The sequence below is a fragment of the Miniopterus schreibersii genome (genome assembly GCF_964146895.1).
Source record: "Miniopterus schreibersii genome assembly, chromosome: 14".
Lineage (NCBI taxonomy): Eukaryota > Metazoa > Chordata > Mammalia > Chiroptera > Miniopteridae > Miniopterus > Miniopterus schreibersii.
In genome coordinates, this window is record NC_138114.1 from 16,010,200 (window position 1) to 16,033,170 (window position 22,971).

Here is a 22,971-nt window from a genome sequence, read left to right on the forward strand (position 1 = left end):
AAGGGACCTTAGAGGTCATCCAGTCCAACTTCTAGCTATCCAATGAAAGATCCCTTGTTTAGTATCCCAACACGTGGGCCATAAAGTCTCAAAATACTTCCAGTGATTGAGAATTTGTCACTTTTTGAGGCAACTCATTCCACTGTAATTGTAATATATTTCTTGTTCAAAGGAGCCAAAATTTGCTTTCCTGTCATTTCTACCCACCAGTCCTAGTTCCCCTGGACAATCTCAAGAAATTCTTATTAATTCTTTAATATGAAAGGCCTTCAAATATTTGAAAACAAGTATCTTTTGAAAACCACTACAATCAAACCCCATTCTACCTCCAGCCCCACTTTACACCACTCATATCCCAGTTTCTTAACACCTCCACATATCACATGATTTCCAAGCACCTCCTTCCAACTGCTCACTAACTAGTGGCTAATGCCCATCTTAAAATCTGGCCTTCTGGGCATTATCCAATTATAAATGCAATCCAAGGTTACATGAACTTTCCTAACAGCCCTGCCACACACTGGCCATGCTGAGCATGCAGTCCAACTAAAATTCCCAAATCTTCTTTCAAGAATGCTGTCGCCTGGCCAGGCGTGGCTCAGCGGTTTAGCATCGACCTAGGATACAGGAGATCGGGGTTCGATTCCCGGTCAGGGCACATGCCTGGGTCGTGGGCTGCAGCCGATCAATGACTCTCTCATCACTGATGTTTCTCTCTCTCTCTCTCTCTCTCTCTCCCCCTCCTTTCCTCTCTCTGAAATCTATAGATGTTTTTTTTTAAAAAAAAAAAAAAAAGAATGCTGTCGAGCTGAGTCTTTCCATTCCCTTCCTTGTGTAAAATTAAATGTTGAGATTTAAACTGTATTACAGTTCAAGTTCATTTTGTTGGTTTGAGTCTATCTTCCAACCTTTTAAAGATTGCTTTGCTTGATTCTGTCATCTATGTCATCTGCAAATCTAATAAGCACGTACCTCTGTATTATTATATAAATCATTGACAAAAATGTTAAGACCTGGAACATGGAATGAAATCACAGTGCAACCATTTTCATGATAGAACACAGGACTCATTCTGTTAGGAAGTTTAGAACAGGAAGCTGATCTTTCCAAAGTAAAATGGTCTGGGGCAAAATTTCATTAGAAGACATTTTACTGTGTCCAAGTAATTATTTCATCTTCCATCATTTATTCAGGATGAATCAACTAATTTAATTTGATCGCACAAAATACAAATGCTGGAAGCAGGAAAAGAGGTGACAGAAAAGTATCCCATACTGCAAAGTTGCTTTCAGGCATACTGGTTACACAAGCAAATGAACATACATTTTAAAACAAAAGGTATTTCATAACTAATAAATACCCAAAATATACCTTCATGACAAGCTGTTACCACAATCCTGACCCACAATCATAAGAATCATTCATATCATCACCAACACATTTCAGTAAGACTGACAATTTATATCTTTAAAATATAATAAGGGAAAATACCAGAATTGGAACTCCAAATGTTTTAATAGTCCATGACAAAAAAGAAGACCGCCCAAATCTTCAAGCAAATCTGCCAAAAGAAAAAAAGTAAATAAATATTAATTTGGGCAAGAGGACATCCCTTAAACTCAGCAACCATCTATGGCTCTCCACAACTATTCAATACTCACAGAGGCAATGAGTTTATTAATACACTACCTTTGGTGATACAGTAACTCTTGCACATCAGTAAAGAGTATTCAAGAACAGGGAATTTGGGACAGGAAAGAAGCCCCAAAGCAAGTGACTAAAAAGGTTAACTTTGCTCTTCTTTAAAACCAGGGCTGTTCTCCAAATGTTAAAAATCAGGTTTGCGATAGAGTCTAAGAAAGAACCTCATCAAGGAAAAGAAAAAAAAAATCCCATTATTACTCAAATAGCCAGGCAGGTATAACATTTTATCTGGGGGGGAAAGAAAAAAAAGAATCGAATGTTGTTTACAAGTCTGTATTAACTTTCCCAGGCAATTTTCACTATTTGTCCCAAAGGACACCTGGCATCTCGTACTGATTGGTATCAAAATCAGGCCCATGACTGCACCTAAGAGAAGGATGTACAAGTTTCCATGACAGAATGTGTGTACACAGGTCAAATTTTAGTTAGGGCAGTACTGATCATTTATACTCCAAAGGCAAAAAAGAAATTTAAAACAGCGTTGTGAATAACTGCATATTGATCTTCTACAAAACAGCCAAGCAACTTAGACCCTCCTTCCCCTCCCGCAGCCACAGACACACACACCGCTCCTCAATTTAATCTCAAAATTAGCTCTCATCTGACACCAACCAACCGAGTTAATTAGGCAGAAGCAGATGTAACTCAGCAGCTCTTTGCTACAAGCAGAATCAGTGTTTTTTAACATACAGCTAGGAGAGGAGCAAAATCAGAAGTCTCTGTAGCCAATTCTCGACTAAACACATGTATATTATCCACTTTGTATATTACCCACTAGAAATTTCTTAATCTTAGGCTGGTTTGTTTCTGACTCCGCTGGCCCACTGTAAATTGGTATACCCTAAGAGAATAGATTGAAAACCAGTTTAATTTTAGTCTAAGCAGTATCTAACTAGAAAGACAAATCTACAGGAAAGAAAATGCATAATTCATTCAAAAGCCAAACAGAAATGCTTTCTTTCCTCCTGATCTGGAATTATCCACACCACTTCTCTTTTTCAGAGCACTAGGATTTGTTTCATATGTAGACAGGATATTCTATCAGTGCAAACCTAAAAATCATTATTATTCTCTTTTGTTTTTTTTTCTATAAAAGCTTGAAAGTTGGGCTAAAAGGCTATCAATAAGGGAGTGAATCATTCCAAATTAATTCTGGGGGCTCATGCTATATCAAATTAAATTATTCTATTTTCTGAGGTTTTGAATCACTTTATTTTTAACTACAAAATAGTATCAGTAAATTATATGGTTGTATCATACAGTCATATAATAAAACACTATTTGCATCACTCATTACAAACTATTCTAAACAGATTTAGAGAAATGCTTAGTCCAACACACTGCGCTTTTGGCTTCAGTGGTATTACATAAAAATCAACATTGTTCAGAAATATTCATGTCAGCATAAGAAGAGTCAAAATACCCTGGATCATAAATATTATGTGAAGCTTCCTTCAAGCTTTTACTAAAGCTATGTGTTGTTTCAAAAATCAATGTCATAACACTGGAGTCATGAGATTATGGATGAGCCAAAAACAGTGGTAGAAAAAATAAAGATTAATAATAGAGTTTACTCCTTTGTCATCCCGAGTTTTACTTGGTAACAGTTATTTTTAGTTCTCATTTTTATATGCTCCTGGATTTTTTCACAGCCTGTTATGTAACTGAGTAAGGATCCACAAATCTTAACAGTATCTTCTGAAATGGAACAAAACACTGCTTAAGGAACCGGACATTAACTTCTTTTCTTCTATAATCATCCAGTACAGACTACTGGCAGAGTTGCTCAAAATAGCATCCTCAGTCAACAAATATCTGCTGTCTGACAACATCAATCATCATCCATATGGTGATATTTGTTAACTTTCAAGTCCTGGATGCATCTATTTTCCCTAAAATTACTGCTTGAAGCCCAAAACATGGGAATTAGGAGGTAAGGTTATAAATACTAATCAAAGCCCAGCTGGCATGGCTCAGTGGTTGAGCACTAGCCTAGGATCCAGGAGATCGGGGTTCGATTCCCGGTCAGGGCACATGCCCAGGTTGCAGGATCGATCCCCAGTCGGGGGCGTGCAGGAGGCAGCTGATCAATGACTCTCTCCATCAGATGTTTCTATCTCTCTCCCTCTCCCTTCCTCTCTCTGAAATCAACAAAGACATATTTTAAAAATAAATAAATACTAATCAAAGAACAACCAACAAATACTTATGGAGGTGTTGTTCTGGGAGTGCCATCCTACTGGAGGTGCTATGGGGATAAAAAGCGATTAAGCACTATTTGGTGGCTCCTCAAAAAGTTAAACATATGAGTACCGTATCACCCCACAATTCCACTTCTAGGTATATACCCCAAACAAATGAAAACAAGTACTCAAATAAGTAAATATATACACATTCATGACAGCACTATTCACAATAGCCAAAAATTCAAAACAGCCCAAATGCCCACCAACACAAGGATGGATCAACAAAATGTGGTATCTATTCATACACTGAAATATTATTCAGTTGTAAAAAGGAATGAACACCCTGGCCAGTGTGGCTCAGTTGGTTGAGTGCTGTCCTGTATACCGAAAGGTCGCCAGTTCAATTCTTGGTCAGGGCACATACCCAGGTTTCAGGTTTGATCCCCAGGCAACCGATTGATGGTCCTCTCTCACATCAATGTTTCTCTCCTCCCCCCTTCCTCTCTCCCTAAAAATCAATAAAAATATTTTTCAAATAAATAAATAAAAAAGAAAAGAACATGTTGTGAAAGCCAGACACAAAAGGTTCATATAATTCTATTTATATGACACATCCAGAATAGATAAATCCATAAACAGAACATGGATTGGTGGGGCCTGTGGTGGGGGTGGTATTTTAAATTGATGAAAATATTTTGGGCCCTAGCCAGTTTGGCCTAGTAATTAGAGCATCGGCCCACAGACTAAGGGTCCCGGGTTCGATTCCAGCCAAGGGCACATACCTAGGTTGCAGCTGCAGACTCAATCCCTGGCCCCACTTGGGGCACGTGTAGGAGGCAACCAATCAACATGTCTCGATCACACTGTTGTTTCTCTCTCTCTCTCTCTCTCTCTCTCTCTCTTCCTCTCTTCCTCTCTTCCTCTCTCCCCCTTCCACTCTCTCTGAAAAGCAGTGGAAAAAATGTCCTCAGGTAAGTATTAAAAAAAAAGAGAAAATGTTTTGGAACTACATAGAGGCGGTGGTCACATAACAATGTGAATACACTATTTTTTATTTGTTTATTTATGTTTGTTAATCCTCACCAGAGGATATTTTTTCCATTGGTTTTTAGAGAGAGTATGAAGGAGGGATGGAAAGGAGGAGGGAAGGAGAGAGGGAGAGGGAAACATCAATGTGAGAAAGACACATTGATTGGTTGCTTTCCACACGTGCCCCAACTGGGACTGGGGCCAGGGACCGAACCTGCAACCCAGGTATGTGCCCTTGACTGGGAATTGAACCCACAACCTTCGGTGGGTAGGCCGATGCTCTAACCACTGAGTACACCAGCCAGGGCTCGACTATAATATTCTTAAGAACAGGATTCATGTTTGATTCATCTTTGTATGTCTCAAGATTTCCGAGGACCACACTTGAACATAAGGGGGATTCGGTTCCTACTTGTTAAATGAATGCATCAGTGAATGAATGAAGGGAATGTAGAAAGCACAGAAGCTGAGAATGAGGTGTCAGACAAAGTGACGTGAGTCCATGTGCATGCCTAGAGAGGGTATGTGTTAAAGAGCAATAAGAAATAAAGTTGGCTGTGACAAAAGCTAGGCTGAGGCATGTGAACATGACAGATGAAGAGGAAGCCACTGCAAGAGTAGTGACACTGTAAGACATAGTGGAGTGCACACGTGCATTGTTGAATGTTTGAATCACTCGGAATAGTATCCGTCCAGTATAGGTTGGAGGCAAGGATGACTGAAGGAACAAACAAAAGCAACCAGTATTTCATTTCTCCAAACATCAATCTGGTTCAACTTCTATTTATAAGTCTAACTCAGCAGCAAGCCGAGAGTAGGCACTCAATAAATGTTAGTTGAATTGAATATTTAATTCCCCATCTTTTTAGAATAATACTAAATTCTTTCTCACTAACATAAGAGTTTTTAATTCTTAAGCTAATAATGTTTTCCAAGGATTTCTTAGACGCTAAATCACCATGAAAATTATCATTTTAACTAATACATATTACATTAATTGGAAGTTTAATTTTTCATGTCATGCTCTCCTAGTTGACAATATCCTTGTTATGTCATTAAACTATAATTGTGTAAATCTGCTTCAACAAACAATAACTGAACTATCAATAAACTATTATGGCTTCCATAATCCCTAGCAAAGATTAGTTTCAACATCATCATCATCAATTAGTACAGACATGTCCCAAATCTCCTGGTGAAGCCCACGAATTAGGTTTGCATAGTCACCCCTGCATTTAAGTGCTCAATAGTTTCAGTCTCTAAACTTTAATCACACTGCTAAAAACCTCACAAGAAATTTGATCCCTTGTAAAACAGAGGATTTTAGAGACAAGATGAAAAGTCATTTGAAGTCATCAGGCCTTCGGAGCCAGGATACACTGATTAGTAATGATGATACAACCAAGCACTTTCACTTAAGAAATAATCAACTAAATTTAAAGTGTCTTTTTTGGCCTTTAAAAAACTTCTATTCAATCCTAGATTTCCTCCTGATTACAAATTAGCTTCAGCCATGTTTTAATGACAAGGACTGAGAACAACATATTAAGAAAAAAATCTGACATCTAAATTTGTAAAAAATTATCTTGAAAACACAGATCATTTAATTTTATCACAGATGTCTTCAAACAGGATATCCAGTATAGCCTGGAAACAAAGTAAGGTTCCCCTCTGAGAATCTCAAGAAAATTAAAGATCTACTTTTTAAAATGAATACATGTACATACAGACATTTGCATACAATTTCAAGGGCTTTCAGACCTTGATTGCCCATCCAAGGACCCCTTAAGGTCCACTGTCTAATCTGACTTTACCTATTTTAAATTTAATTTTTTATACATAGAGAGGTCAATAATTTTATCCAGTTTCACAATAATTATCTCTATGTGCTTTAATTAGGATGATGTTAAAAGTAAAGTTATTCTCATAGTTTTTGGATATTATCAAAAGGCTTCTGAAATTTTATTCAACAAGGAGGTGTGCTATGATGGGATGTATCTAGAGAGTTCGAAGATCGAGTCCTCACTTTGCTAGCTACCTAAGCTAAGGGATATTGGACATGTTACTTAATCAATCTAAGTCTCAGTTTTCTCATCTGTTTTTGCAGAACTGTAAAGAGGAATACTTGAGATAACAAATATGAAAGAACCAAGGATGGTGACAGACACATAGCAGGAACACAATAAAATGCTAGCTCATAAAAGGAAAACGGGCAATGCAGTCAGCTGGAGACCTGTAAAATCTAATCTGCCTGAGCTTGTCTATAGAACCACTTTCTCCTAAGAGACAAGAGAAGTTAGCACCTGGCTCTTAGTTATAGTTGCAGAGAAGTAAAACGTCAAGAGAGAAAAGAGGAGAAAGTGAGGAAAAACAAAAATAGACTTTTAAAGCTGAGGATGGTGTCAAGAAGAGTGTATTTTACTCATAATCACACATCACTTAAGGTCAATAAAACTTTTAGAAGATATAATAATATAGAATATCTACTTGACCTGAGGGTAGGAAAAGAGTCTTAAAACAAGATACAAAAAACACTAACCATAAAGAAAAGACCAATAAATTTGACTCCATTAAAATTAAGAACTTCGGTTCATTTAAAGACACCATAAAGAGTAAAAAGGCGAACCACAGAATGGAAGAAGGCATTTTGCAACATACACACATGACAAGGGTTTGATTCCAGAGTAAACAAAGAATTAAAAAAAAAAAGGGACAGCCTTGAAGAGGAACTTTACAGTGAAGAAATCCAAACCGCCAACAAGTATATGAAAGCTGTTCAGCCTGATTATTAATCAGGTAAATGTAAAACTTACCAGATCACCCAATTTGAAAAGCTAACAAGACAGAGTTGGAGAGGATAAGAGGCAATGGGAACTCTCAAATATCACTGGAAGGAGCGTAACCTGGTACAATACTTTGGAAAACAGTTGGACTGGCACCTAGTCAAGTTGAAGAAAAGCATAATCCCATGAGACTAGGGAGACCATACAACTTATCCAAATCCAGCTATTTTTGAGAATTAAGGGTGTTATATTAATGATTACACTGGGACAACAGGCATAAGCCATGATAAATGGTCACCCTGCCTATGAACCAGCAATTCCATTTCTAGGTGTACACCTTAGAGAAACATGTACACATGTGCACCAGATGACGGGTCCGGGAACACTCATAGCAGCTTTGTTCACAATTTTCCCAGAGGAGAAACAACTCAAACATCTAGCAACAGTGGAAAGGAAAATACAAAAATTGTGGAGAATTGTGGGAGTCCTGTAAAAAGGTGCTTAAAGGTGCTTTGGAAATGCAAATTAAAGCATTATAGGGAAGAAATAGCCCTTCATCACACTTCTCCCATCCATGTATCATTTACTATTCTGCAAGCAAAGAAATGGTCACTACAGCTCAGACATCCCTACTTTCATAAAACGATTTCCTCTTCTCTCACTTAATACAAATAACAGGCATCTGTATACAGGAAAACTATACATATTTTGCAGGGAACTACAAAAGAGACTGAAAAGTCACCTGTTAGGAATCCTGGCATTTAACAAAACCAAATCAGTTAGTTAAATCATCTCACTGATATATGAAAGTTTCTGAAGTACATTAAAATTATTTATCAAACTTCCTGAACTACCTTCCAATAGTCACCCTATTCTGCTTTCCTTCTCATTATGCCTTACATCTGACAGTTTCAACCTTATCTTCACAAGTAATGCGTGAGAGAAACATTTGGTATAACGGCAATGACACAACATCCACCCACTCAGAGGCCTGGGTATGGCTGGCAGGCAAAACTTCTACAGACCATGTCACTACCACCAGCCAGTTATTCCCCTAAGTTCCTCTTTTAATGTTAAAACGCTGTTTCTATCTTTTCTTTCTTTTTTTTTTAAACCATCACTTCACCTCCGCAACTTTCAACCCTAAGTAGAAGACCTCAGGTAAGAATCTTATCCTTTACTGAAACATGCAATGTTAATCTTTTCTTCTCAAAAACATAAAAAGACTGTTCCAACCCATTTTGATACATGTGTGAAGAACTTATGAATAGCAAAATAATAGCGTATTTTATTTCAGGGCTATCCCAGAAAATCTAGGGTACACAAGTAAAACAGGTACAATGTACTTTACTCATAGTCATACCAAAAACCAACCAACCAACCACACAACACAACACACCCTTTTTTCTTTAGCACCCCAGAACTAAGTCTATCCCAACATAACTAATACCCATATGCTATACTTCCACATCCTGTCCATACAAAGAGTCTTCATACACTCTTTACCTTGAATTTTCTGGTACCTTCACCCCAAACATACTTGGTTCATTGGTTTCTTTGGCATAGCCCAACATCTTCTCCCAACTGCAGGGTTTAAACTCCTTCATGAGGATTTGTAGCCCCTCCTCTGCCTTTGCCCCCCGTGTCCCACCACTCCTTGCACTCTGCCCATACCAAAGTCTTCCTGACTGGGACACCCTGCTCTCCTTTCTCCTGCCCCACCTTCAAGACTCCAGCTCAAGTTTCACCCAAGAAATCTAGCCCATCAAACAACCCTGTCTCCCAAACTAACATCTTTCTTTGCCCCATCCTCACTCCTGATGAGGTCCACCAAATCACATTCCCCCAGACCTAGCACCCAGCCACACCTATCTTTTTTTTTTATTGATCAAAATATTACAATGTCCCTTTTTCTCCCCATTGACCCCTTCCTCCTTGTCCCACCCCCTTGCCAGTCCCTCACCACACCCCCCACCCATCTTTCTTCACACCTCTGCCTCTTCCCACCCTTCTGATTCTCCCATCCCCATGAGATTTTCTGCCACAGGTATATTTTACAAGTTCTAAGTAGCCTCCCTTCACATTTATGTCAGCTCTGCTGTCTTATCTTTCTGAGAGTTTTTTTAATCCTTCATATAACCCTAAACTAGCAAACCTTTCTATTCCAACAGGCGGATGCACTCAATCAATACCAGTACCTCCTTCCCACCACAGCCAACTGTACTTGCTCTTCGCACTCCCCCAATACTTCTTTCCTCCAATCCAATACCTATTCTGCACTGCTTTCTCAACTCTACTCCACACCCACCACACCCAAACCCACTCTTACTGTGGCCCCAGATCATTGCAATCTCACCCTTCTGCATCACTTCACCCGCCCTCATGCCCTTCGGTCGCCCCTCCCCATCTCCAATATTGCATCTCTCCCTACTCTCTCTCCTGCACCTGTCTGCACACCTCCAGTTTCCCCTCCCATCCACGCCCTCGCCACACACTAGCGCCCCCCTCCGTTCCTACCAAGTCACTCCCACTCAGAAAACCCCTCCAAGCCCCCGCCTTCGGACCACCGAGCCCCACCCCAACTCCGACATCGCCCCGCCCCCTGTCCCTTCGAGCCCCGCCCCTTGCCCTGGAGGCCCTGCTGAGGGGCGGGGACTGTCCTCCCCCCCCCCTTTCCCCGCCCCCTACCGTCACGCTCGGGGCAGCCTGACCCCAAGCGGCCCCGCGGTGACCCTCGCGCGGGGGCCTGTGGGAGGGGCATAGCGAGTCCCCTTCTCCCCCCCTTCCGCCCTCCTCCCGCTCAGTCTCCACCCCCTGGGAACGCGCGGAGTGGGTGACAGACCTGGCCGCGCGCCACCGCCACCGCGCCTGCCGGGGGCGCTGGCGCTGCCTGAGAAAGAAGCCGCGGCTGCCGCCTGGAGGAGGTGCCGTCTCCTCCGCCACCGCTGCCGCCGCCGCCAGGGGTAGGAGCTAAGCCGCCGCCATTTTGTGTCCCCCTGTTGTTGTCGTTGACATGAATCCGACATGACACTGATTACAGCCCAATGGAGTCTCATTAAACCCGAGCCGCGGCCCCGCCCCGGCGCTGCTCCATTGGACAAAACCGCAGACACTTAGGGCCACTCGTTGGCCTACGGGTCTGTCCGTCACCCACACGCTAACCACACTGCAGCCCATTGGGGCAGGTTCCTGCCGGTCATCTCGGCTCCGCATAGACACACCCCTCGACCCAGCATCCCCCCCTCAGGCACCACCCCGGGGGAGGGTTCACTGCCAGTACCAATCGACAGACCTCTGGGCCCGCCCCTTCTGGGCACCTATTGGTCCAGCCCTCCTCTCTCTCCCAGACGCCGCGCCACCTCTACTTTCACCTACCCGCCCCCTCTACCTCTAGAAATGGATTGGGTCCACTCGCAGGAAAGGCGCTTGGCCTTATTGGCTGCAAACGACGCCAATCAGAGGGCCTTTTCCCTCTCCCCTCCCCCACTCAACCCCAAACCCCCTAGCCCCGCAGCTAAAGTTTGTGTGAGAGCTGATCGCTGGCGGCGGCCGCAGGATTTAGGGGTGGGCGCGCGGGCGCGCGCGGGCGGGCACGCGAAGTTAAAATTCGAGGTTCTCAGTAGTCAGCTCCCGCGGTGGAGCGCGCGGCCGGGCGCGCCGCCCGGAGCGTTCCATCCCGCCCCCTCCTCCACCCTACCCCGTCCCGTCCCGGGCGACTACTCGCCCGCCCCCTGCCTCGCATCCTTACCCCCCACCCACCCCCCAACCTGCAAGCCCCAGGCCGAGTGCAAGCGGAACGAGGTCGCTGCAGCCTCCCTGCCATCCCATGCGGATGGGGAGTAAGCACCTACCCGCCGGGCGTGCACCCCCGGCTCCACACTCGCCCGTGTCTGCAAGCACGTGCACCGTTCGCCGCTGCCTCCAGCCACCCCGGTCCCCGGCTAACCTCGCCTGCAGCCCGGCCAATCGTTTGCTGCCCTTTGTTGCTGCAGCCTGGGTCTCCCCGCTGCTTTCCTCAGCCTCCGCCTCGTCCTTTGCCAGCCGCCCGGGTCCGCAGCGCCGCGCTCCCCCCGCCCGGGACCCACCGCCGCCGCCTCCTTCTCCTCCTCCGCCTCCTCCTCCTCGACTCCGGGCTGCAGCGCACAGAGCCCAAGGCAGCGCCGCCCAGCCCCGCTCCCCCCGCGCCGCCAGCTAGCCCGCCCGGCCCGGCCGGGGGCGCAGCCTGGACCCCGCCCGCCCCAGTCCCCGCCCCGGGGTACCTGCCTCCGCCCTGGGGGGCTCCGCTCGCCGCCCGCGGGGGAGGGCGGGGATGCCGGTGTCCGCGGGAGGATGGGGACGCCTGGGCCGTTTGGGGCGGGGAGTGTGCCCGCCCGGGCTGGGACGGAGAGGTGCGGTCCTCGCCAGTGCGCCCCCCTCCCGCTGCTGTGGGCCCCAAACTTCGTCGTCCTCCTGGGCCTTGCACCCTCGGGCGATCTCGGCAGTTTTGGGGTGGGGGATGCCTCGGGAGCTGTGTCTACCCTGAGCCGGAGGAAGAGGGAGCAGTGACATTCAGCGACTGCGGACAGGGCACGGCAGCGGCATCCCTGGGTGGGAGTGGGGATGTCAGACGCGGGCTGGAGGGGGAAGCTGCCCCTCAAGATGCTCTCTCCCGGCCTGCGAGGAGCTGGGAGCGCTGAGCTCCGTCCTGAGCGCTTCCTAGGGCGGTGCTGCGGGGTGGCAGAGGTGCAGGGGGCGCGGGGGTGGGGAGTCCGGGGAAGACCGCTGGGGGGCCCTTCCCCCCTCTCCTGTAGCCAGCGCTCGAAGGAAGGCTGATGGCGAAGTTCAGTTTTCCAGGCTTCCCCTGGGCCCCCCGAGTTCCTGAGGCCCACACGAGGAGGCTGGGGGCTCCTCTGGCCGCCCAGGCGAGGCCACTCAGACGCTGCCCGCATGCCTCCCAGCGCCCTCGAGACTCTGAAGAGTTCTTCCCCGAAGATGGGTGGGATGCTGGCAGGGGAGACTTAAGGAAATAGGAAAAGTAGACTCGAGAAATGGCTCTTACAGAGTTTTGAATACGAAGTTTCCCCTTCCAGGCGCCATTTCTTTGAGAGGAGGAGGAGATCTATGGCTTTGTAAAAGAACCAAGTTTCAGGCACGGTGGCCTGGGTGGAAAGCCACCTGTTGACTGAAGTCTGTCCCTGGAGTCAGGGAGATCTTGGGCCTTAGCAGGGTGATGCAAGGTACCAGGGAGAGGAGACCCCAGACTTCCTGCCCTGGCTGACATCCTGGCATCCAGATGCCACTGACACTGCAGCTGTTGCATCTTCAGCTCCCCATTAGAGACCACTGTACAAACCAGGTAGGTACTTTGTTAGAGCCACTTATCTCAGACAAACAAAACAAGCAGCACAGCCCTGTCCTCAGACGCAGAGCGCAATACACACTTCACTTCTTAAAGTTGGTCTGGGTCTGCTCCTTTGGGGTGTGAGCTGCCCCTATTTACATGCTTCTTGGCAGCAAGGTGAGAAAGGAGCTAAGACAAAGGGCACAGAGTTGGATGAAAGGACAGAAAAAGGGAGAGGGGGCACAGAAGAGTGGTAATACTACACTGAAAACTGTCAGCTGTTCCATTATAAACCCCTTTTATAGGTGTTTTATTACTTGGTTGTTAGTTTTTAAAACACAAACCTCTTTAGATTAAATCTTGGCATTCACAGGCTCAGTTCGGGGAAACAAAACACAGGGAACGATCCCCCTCCCGCCATGAGCTTGGCTACATTTTAGTTACATTACTGATAAAACAAGCAAACAGCAGCTTGGGTTTCCTCAGAGTCTCTCTCCACCTCTTTTATTTAGTATCTTCAGTAGCTGGCTTAAGGTGAATTTTTACAAGCCATTAGTTCATAATTCAATCTAGTTCATTTAGATATTTCAAAGAGAAGGACATTTATAAGGTATGCTTTTTTTATATATATAATGCAGGTGCTGGAATTTTTATTTTCCAAGAAGTTACTAAGTAAACTTAAGAATTCAGGCAGACACTTTAGCCTTTATGTTCTCTGTTCTCTCCCCCTTCACCCCCATGGTCTGCCCAGATGCACTTTTATTTTGTAACTTAGGTTTGAGTCCCCCAGACTGCATTTTATCTCAAGCAATAAAAATAAACCATGCCTTAATTAAAAACAAGTTTTAAAACCCCAAATCTGTACACTCAAACTAAAGTATGCTAAAGAAGCAACCAAAGACAATAAAACCCAAAAAGTCCACATTTAAGATGTCTTCAGCCAATGAATTGTGGGAGATTTATGAGCATCTAACCCTCGTTATCACTAATGAGTTGGCCACATGGATTTCCAGTGCATCAAGAAGTGAAGAGACACCTTAGGGAGAAATGGGACTTGTTTGCCTGAACTTGCGCTCCTGTAACCTCAGGACCTGGTGGACACAGAAGACAGAAATATCTTTTATCTAATATCTTAATGTGTTTTCTGAGATTCTTTTTTTAATAAACAGAGTTCTCCAACAGGGGCATGGCAAGGAAAAGGAATGTGTTGCTTTCCCATTGATACTCCCCTCTAACGTTACTTTTCCTTTGAGAAATCCTGGCTCTTCAGATAAGTGGGACTGAAAAGGGTAACAGAGACACAGCCAGAGATACTTAATGCTTACTCCTAAACCTCTCTCTTATCTGTGGTATCTCAACTCCTCTGCTGAGCCAAACAGCTCAATTAAGAAGTTAACCTAGAAATAACTTGAATTGGAAACCAGGCATCATGCAAAATTTGCAAGCTGACTATGCTGAAGGATTATGAATTCGGGGGCACATCTCACCAGTCCCTCTCCTCCCCCAAAACATCTGCCAACATCCACCACTGGCCAGAGCTACTGACAGCTACAGTTATGCTGGCTGGCATGGTTCACAGATCTCTGGCATCAGGATGACCTGGGAATGAGTGCTTAAAACTGTTCCTTTGGCCTAACCCCAGAGGTTCTGATTCAGTAGGTCTTAAGTGGGCTCCCAAATCTACATATTTAGTCCATGACTTTACTTGAAACTTACTGTCACTGAATTTAGGAAGCACTGGCCTTGGCTGAATCCTTTTACCCAGCTGGAAAGCAATGTTTCTTCTGTGAGTTTTAGCCAGGTGGTTACAGTCCCTGGTATTGGGATGATTCCATGGTCTGACCTATTTGTCCTTAGTCCTGAGTAAGGATTGAAAAGAAAAAAGGAAAAAAAATGCAGAGAATCTTCAGGAGCCGAAGGAACCTGGAGGGTTTGATCTGGGTTTTTTACTTGCTCTGAAGCAAGTCAGGCAAATAGCCTGATAAGAGGTGTCACATCCACAGAGGTACTAAAAAGTCCTTCTGAAGGAAACTGGGTAGGGAGGCAGCAACCAGGGACCCTGAACTGATTTGTTCAGGCCTCAGCCCATGATAAATTCTGTTACATTCAATTAGTCACTTAAGAAACATCAGTCTACACCCCGCCTTTCCAGCTGCCACATGGAATCCTTGCTCTCCATTGACTGGAAACTGTGTCCCCACAAGGTCACCGTGTCGGGTTACATCAGTCAATGGCAGAGGGGTGAAGAATGGTCAGCCAAATCATTCGTTTTAAACAGAGTAGCAAATCCAAACGATAGCTTTGTGTGTAAACAACCTGTATTATCTTAAGTACAGGTATTCTGCACCTACACCCCACTAGTGCTTTCCTGCTGAAAAACCTTTAATGTCTTTCAAATGCAAACTTCTCAGTCTATCTCTAGGGCTCTGCACATCTGTACCCAACCAGTATCTCATCTCCAGCTTCTGCCAGCCCACCACACTCCTCCATGCCCAGCACACACTTTCCTCTGCAGCCAGGCCTGCCCTTCCTACCTTATCTGATGAAGACTTTGAAAAGGGATTCCTTCAAATCCTTGCCTGGCTGCTGCCGTCTCTGAAGTTTTCCTGGTCTTAGCAGGGAGCCCACAGGATTTGAACATACCTTCACTCCAGCCCCGGCACTTGTTAAGTGCTCTGTTAATATTTATTGAATTACAGAATAAATAAAAGCACTTACCACACTGTGTTGTCACATTTTGCCTGTCTGTTTTCCTAATTAGCTTTTCTACTGCATAGACCAGCTTGTTCATCTGTGTAACTGCCCTAGTACCTGACACATAGAAGCTATTTAATAAAGAAACACCATCCATACCTGGCCGAACATTAAAATCACCAAAGGAACTTTTGAACCGGCCTAGCACTTAATTCCCACCTGAAACCACTTAAATTAGAATGTCTGTGAGTGGGGCCCATTCATCAGTATTTTTTAAAGCACCCTGTGCAGAATAGAGAAGCCATTGATTTATATAAATCAGGAGGATGCCTCAGCATCAAGTGAAAAATTCTGAAGAACAAAGGAAGGAGGTAAAATATAAAATTAGCAAAATATTGCTAAGAGATCAGAGTTCTTAGAGATCTTTTTGTTTTTGTTTCAAGACTCAAAGGTGTGGTGGCCTTTCACTAATCATAAGAGAGTATTAAGAGTCTGGTTTTTAGCACCAGGCTATCCCAAAGGAAACTTGAACTACCCCAATATTTAATTTAGTGATTCCCAGTCATTTGGATTTTCAAATTTGGGAGGAACTGGCAAAGATGTCAACTTTAAATTTTGATAAGGACATTTTCAAAAAGAACTAACTGCCACCCACTATCTGCATTAGTTCAAGAAGAAAGGACATTTTAACTCCCAAAATAGTAAGAACATACTCTCTGAATAAAGGATAGCCCCTCCCACAAAAGGAAAGTAGGAGATTTTACATCGACATGTACATTATCTCTCTTGCTCTTTTTTTGAACTTTAATGCAGACAATGAAACTTTACAAGTCTGGCTACCTGATCAGAGTACATTTAGGAACCACTGAATTATTTTACACTTTTCCAGGAATAAAGAAGTGTAGATTATATTTGATCTAACCACTAACAATTTTCTCCGATACTCCTAACCCAAAGTGCTCAACTAATCAAAGATGGTTTTCTCTTACTCTGTCCTCACTACAGAAAGATATATAGCTCAGAGTGCCAGTGGCAGATATATATGGAAGAGAGCCCAAATGAAAAGTAGGACACCAGATTTTTATACATCTCTGCAACCAACTGATGATGTGTGTCCTTGGGCAATTCTCAGAGTTGGCATTGCCTTAAAACTTGGGTTTTACATGAGATAGTAAGCCCGCGTGGGCAGCTAGGTCCTCAGAGCCTAACAAGTGCCTGGTACATAGTAGATGCTCAGTGAATGCTTGTTAAATTAATGACTAGATTAAATCCAGGGAGTTATTTTGCATCATCTATAAAGTCTTAGCCAAACTCCAAATCCTACAACTTATTTAAATAGTAAACTACAAATCTCTCTGTGGTTCCCAAAAAGTCATTATTCTTGTATATAAAGTAACTAAAGAATTGATGAAAGGGTGAAACTTCTGAATAACTTTATTTTTTCCCTAATGCCTTGTTTAATTATATTTGTCATAGAAAGTACAGATAATAAGGAGAAGAGGAGGAAAGGAGAAAAATTAGTTGTAGGTCCTGACAATGAAAGACAATATTTTGGCAGGTATTGTCAATTTTTTTTTTAACCTCTGTCAATATTTCTATTGTGACTGAAGGTTGAGATAAAACTTGCAGCTAAGGAAACTAGAATATTAAAACATAACTTACTGGAACTTACTAGACAGTTGAGCTTCCTCAGAAGATTTGCATGTATCATAATTATTCCATTTCTGGAAATCTTTCAATTTTTCAACAGAATTGCAGAAAGAGGGCCAAAATTAACCTTTCCAGCTATAAAGTGCTCAATGCCGTCATCAGCATCCCATCATTCAAGTTAGCAAGTCTAACCCCAAAGAAGGCCAAGGGGATCAGCCCTGTGAGCCATTTTACCAGCTTGTGGGACAACACGGTTGAGCTTGATCACGACAACACTGTCCAGAAACTCCTTCAGGGATGGGACTGGGTTCAGTTCATCTTTATATTCCACAAATTGCCTTGCACATAGTAGCAATAAGTGATGTTGAGTAAAATAGAAGGTTAACAATCTGTTGACTACCTGCTCATCTAAAGCCTCTCTTTTAAAATTCATAAATTAGACTGTAAACCTCATAGCTTCAAGATTTCTTGTAGAGTGTCTTATACATTATAGGCATTCATCCAATACGATGAAAGCATGATAAACATATTTCCCAACCACTGTAACATACTACTTCCTGTTATCGAATCTAAAACTACTTTTCTAAGCTATGTATGTTTGTTGGGGAGTGTCTTTAAAACATTTAACATTTTAGCATTTGACCAATGGGTCTCTTATTTATTATATACATTTGTTATTTCTTTCCTGCTGTGTATATATGTATGTACATAGACTTGGAACCACTCCCATCTGTTGTTCTCCTTCTAAGATCAAGAGTACCATACTTTGATGAGCTCCTCTCTCCTCCCACAACTGTTTAGCTGCCCCTTCTGGAGTTTGTGGCCTATTAATTTGCTCCATGTGCCTCACTTCAGTGGCTGATATGACTTGTCCTATATACTAGCTGGGACTGAGATCTTCTGTTTTCTTTCTATTGCAATGCCACACATCAAGTGATAAATTTTAATAAACAGTCTATAGCCCTGGTTGGGTAACTCAGTTGGTTAGAGTGTCATCCTGATATGCCAAAGATGTGGGTTTGATCCCTGGCCAGGGCACATATAAAAATCGACCAATGAATGCATGAATAAGTGGACATTTCTCTCTCTCTCCCTCCTTTCCTCTCTCTCTAAAATCAATAACTTTTTTCTAAAAAAGACAGTCCATAATGGCTCCTAGATTTTGTTTCCTGAATCGTAACTGATGACCTAAACTAACAACTGCAAATCCAGTCTATTGTAGTAGCTCAGTCTGTGGCAGGAAGATCAGTGTTGACCTCCCCTACGTTTTACAGCCTGCCTTTCAGTAGAACCATGTGGCTAGTTTCAGGGGTCAGACGGTGAGCAAAAATAATCTGTACCACTTCTGGCTTAAGGAAGTGAAGAGCCAGGGTGGTCATTCTCCATACCTCTTTCTTTTCCAAAGCATCTCGGAAGCCATGTGTTCCAGGTGAGGCACAGCCACTATCAGACCGGCCCCCTGAGTGACTGAGCAGAGCAGACTCCTCCCACCTGCCACTTGCTTTAACATGTAACAGGAGAAATAATTTTGGTTGTGTTAAGCCAAAGAGGTGTTGAAGTTTGTCTACCACGGTAGGTAGTAGTGTTGCATAACCTAAATTAAGTATTCCCTAAATACAGTACTTTATAAATACCTTTTTTAAGTCTCAGTGACTGTGTCACTGAGGTGAAAGCACTTCCCTCCCACTAATTAACCGTTTTCTCCAAACCCCCTGACTGCCCACTGGCCAAGGCTGCACTGGGTATGTCAGAGAGAGCATGTTATGTTGGGATTTTCCCTATAGCACCTTAGTAAAACTACTGAAGAGGTGGAGAGAATTAAAAAGTGGATCATTTTCTCGCTGGGAAAGCCTGGGGCAGTGGTGTCATTCTCAGGCTAGAATCTTTGCCCCGAAAGGGGAGATAAGCCAGTCAGAATCACCTTAGTACTTAAGCGTGATTTTGTTGGCTTCCAAATGATTAACTCTCATTTAATTGCTACAAGAATACTATATTCTGGCCTTGGTCGGTGTGATTCAATGATTAGAGCATCGGCCCACACACTGAAGGGTCTCAGGTTTGATTCCTGGTCAAGGACACATACCTGGGTTACAAGTTCAATCCCTGGCCCTGGTCAGGGTGCACGCAGGAGGCAACCAATCGATGTGTCTCTCTCACATCGATGTTTCTCTCTCTCTCTCTCTCTCTCTCCTTCCCTCCCTTCCATTCTCTCCTAAAAAAAAAAAAAAAAAAAAAAAATCAATGGAAAAAAGTATCCTCAGGTGAGGATTAACAAAAAATAAATAAAAGAATATTATCTTTTGTAATTAATGGATGTTTCTTGGAAATATGGCTGCTTCTTAAGAGAAAGGAATGCTGCCCCAGTCCATTCAGTGTCCTTCCTGCAGCTCCTCAGCCTCCTCCTGAAGCTCTAAGAAATGACAAATGACCCAGGAACTGATCTGCAAGGTGGCTAGGAGTAGGGTGTTTTGTTCCTGTCAATTAAAAGAGTGGGGGACTTGTGTTGTGCGTGTTGTAATTCTGTGGCTCCACTCAAAACCTCTAAGAATAAATAGTGTGGGAAGTCAGGATGCCGAAGTGACCTGAGGGAGCACGTTTGCTGAACCCGGCCTTAGAGCGCTTGGTGTAACTGCATTATTAAGTACTATCCACTTAGGTAGTACTTATAATGCCGAGTGATCTCCCTTAATTGGCTCATTTGATTCTTACAAAAACCCTTCTAAGTACTGCCATTATCCCCCATTTTACAGACGAGGAAACTGCAGCCCTGAGATGCTGAGCAGTTGGCCACAGGTCAGAATTTCCACCCAACTTCATCCTTACACTCTCTCCGCCCCTCCATGAGATCTGAACTCAGCGCCCAGGCCTGAGGCCACTGCTCCGAGAGCGGCCCCTGGGCTGTCCAGGAGTCCAGGCGGCACCGACGGACCTGCGACCCCTCACACTGCGTGTCTGTGGACCAGAAGCAACCCCAAGGCGCCCTGGACTTCACCCTGGCACCGTGGCCAGAAATGAGGCTGCCAGAAGGCAGGAAGGCAGGAGCCCAGGGAGGGCGACGCAGCCTCGGAGGCAGAAGGAAGGAGTCCTGGCACTCGGTGGAAGAGAGAGAAGGGGCTGCCGGCAGCGACAGAGAACAGTCCCAGGCCAGGCCTTGGGGGCGACCAGGGCCCACCCCCTTCCAGGCTGTGAGGACATGGAAGGAGCACGTTTGGGCTTGCTAAACCTCAGTCAACTGCTACAAGGCTGTTTTACAGAGAGGCGGACGGGGCGAGGCACGACTGCTCCCCCAGGCAGCCGCGGGAGCAGGGCCCCTCTGGCGCCCTCCCCGCCGGCCCCGCGCCCCACTCCTGCCGCATCCCACGGTGCCAGCCAAGTCACCCCGCTGTCCCAGTCGGGCCTGGCGCTGCGGGGCACAAGGCGACTCCGAGGCGGCCTCCCCAGGCCGGGGCGGGGCCGGGCGCCGCGGGTTCCGCGCGGAGCACCGGCGGCACCTCGCACGTTGCTGAATCAGCAGGGCCGCTGCTTTGCTCCAGGTTTTTGCGTGGATTCGGGAACAGGGCGTGGGCGGCCTGGCAGCGTGTGACTGAGACCCCTTCTGAGACAATGCGCCTGGCTGGAGGGCCGCGCCAGGCCCTGACCGCAGCCGCCTCGCCGCCAGCTTTCCCCGCGGGCCTGCCTCGCGGAACCCCTGGCCCGCGGGCCGCGCCGGCCCCCCTCCGGCCGGTGGTGCGGCGTGGCCTCCGGGCGCTGCGAAGTCGGGGGGCCGCGCCCGGCCTTCCTCCCCCTGGTGTCCGGACGTGACTCGCGTGGCCTGAGCGGAAGGAAGCGGGCGGTCCTGCCCCGGCGAGTGGCGGGCTCGCTGCGGGGCAGCTCCACGGCCCCGAGCGCGGGGCAAGCAGCGCCCCTCCCTGCGGGTTTTGCTTGCGCGTCGCGCAGCCCCGCAGCCTGTCCTGGGCCGAGCGCGCCGGCTCCTCCCGCGCGGCCCGATCCACGCAACGCCAAGGGCGCCCCGCCGCCCGGCCGCCGCTTGGTCCACGCGAGGCCCCGGCTTTGCTAGGTAAGAATGGACATGCTACGTTCTTAAGAAAGCTTTATGTATATTTTTAAACATATACAGCCCAAGATGAACACTTCAGGGGAGAAGTGCAAACAGCTACTAGACGTGAAAAAGGTTGAGACTCACGGGGATGGACGCCCTGTGAGCTGCTATTCTTCCCCTTCCAAAGTAGGGTGAACTACGGGTCCCCCGACACTTGGGGGGGCGGGGAGTGCACACGGACGCGAGGTTTCTGGAAAGTGTCCGTGCAAGACACGCCCAAACCCGCAGGGAGTTTAATATATCTTTATTGATTTCAGAGAGAGAAAAGGAGAGGGAGGGGGAGAGAGAAACATCAATGATGAGAGGGTCATTGATCGAGCCCGCAGCCGGGCATGTGCCCCGTCGGGAATCGAACCCCGATCGCCTGGGTCCTAGGTCGAGGATCAACCGCTGAGCCACCCCCGGCCCGGCCGCAGGGAGTTTTTACAAGAGTTTATTTGAGACAAACTGGCGGCACCTCCCCGGGGAGCACGATCCCAAATGCTCCCGAGGCTGACAGCCTCCCGGTTCCTTTTCTGCATCTGAGGTCAAGGAGGGGACAGGAGAAGGTGCGGGGAAGGAGGGAGAAGCCAGGCGGGGCCCAGCCTCCAGCGCGGGTCCACCTCCCAGGTGCGCGCACCTGGCCGCGGGAGACGGCGGGCGGGGCTGCTTCCGGCGACCGCGGACCTTTCCCTCGGGAGCGATGGGCTCTGGGCGTGGCCACCGCCGGGACCTGCGGGCCTGGAATTTATGAGCAGATGGCCCTGCGAGATGAGCCCCAGAGAACCCCTGCTCTCATCTATGAAAGTAACTCGACAAGGGCCTTAAAAATGCCCCGTGCAGGTGAGTGTGGGCCCTAAAGCAGGGGCTCAGGAGCCAAGCAGATGCGAGTTCTGGTCCCCACCATTCCAGGGATTTGCCCCAAAACGGGTGGCTCAGCCGCCTCTAAGCTGAGGAGAGTGGGGGGTCCCCCCTACCTCCCAGGGCTGTTGGGAAGATGAAGAGGGAAAACACAGCCTGCTCAGCGAATGGTGGCAGTTACCGCAGTGGCTACTATCGCAGAGTCTCTGACCCCTTAACCGGGACAGTCACAGGGAAGTACTCTGAGACATGGGCAAAGATGCGTGCACAAAAGATGTCCATCCAGCATTACTTACAATCACAAAGACATGGAAACAGTGTATCCGGCATCAGGGGGAACGTTAAGAAAATTACGGTACTGCCACGTATTTTATATTTAAAACGAATTGATAGTATACAATATGCACTGGTTTGTACCTTGCTTTTTTCGCTTAACAGGATGACATTTTGCAAGTTGTAAGTGTGTCTGCAGGATGAGTGCCTAGCAGCATTTGGATTGTTGGGTCCCAGGATATGCATTTTAAATACCTACTGCTAAGGCCAACTGGTCGCACGGGGACGTTATTCCAAAGCACCCTCCTCGTAGAGATATCCGGGGAGAGCCTGTTTTCCCAGCTCTGCATAACAGTGCTCTCAACCTTTTGTTCCTGGCCAAGGCGAAAGTGG

At 46.0% G+C, this 22,971-nt stretch overlaps 2 protein-coding genes across 10 annotated transcripts in view; both read right to left on the reverse strand.

Moving 5' to 3' along the window:
• KAT6B (lysine acetyltransferase 6B) overlaps window positions 1-12,783 on the reverse strand; it is a 165,949-nt gene extending 153,166 nt beyond the window's left edge. For 2 of the 9 annotated variants that reach the window (XM_081157946.1, XM_081157939.1), the window contains exons 1-2: window positions 10,545-10,760; window positions 1,492-1,561 (exon numbers count right to left, since the gene is read on the reverse strand). The gene's annotated coding sequence lies outside the window, so the exon portion shown is untranslated. The other 7 variants (XM_081157944.1, XM_081157942.1, XM_081157940.1 and 4 more) reach the window with 7 other exon arrangements.
• ADK (adenosine kinase) overlaps window positions 1-22,971 on the reverse strand; it is an 888,023-nt gene that overhangs the window by 418,644 nt on the left and 446,408 nt on the right. The window lies entirely within an intron of this gene.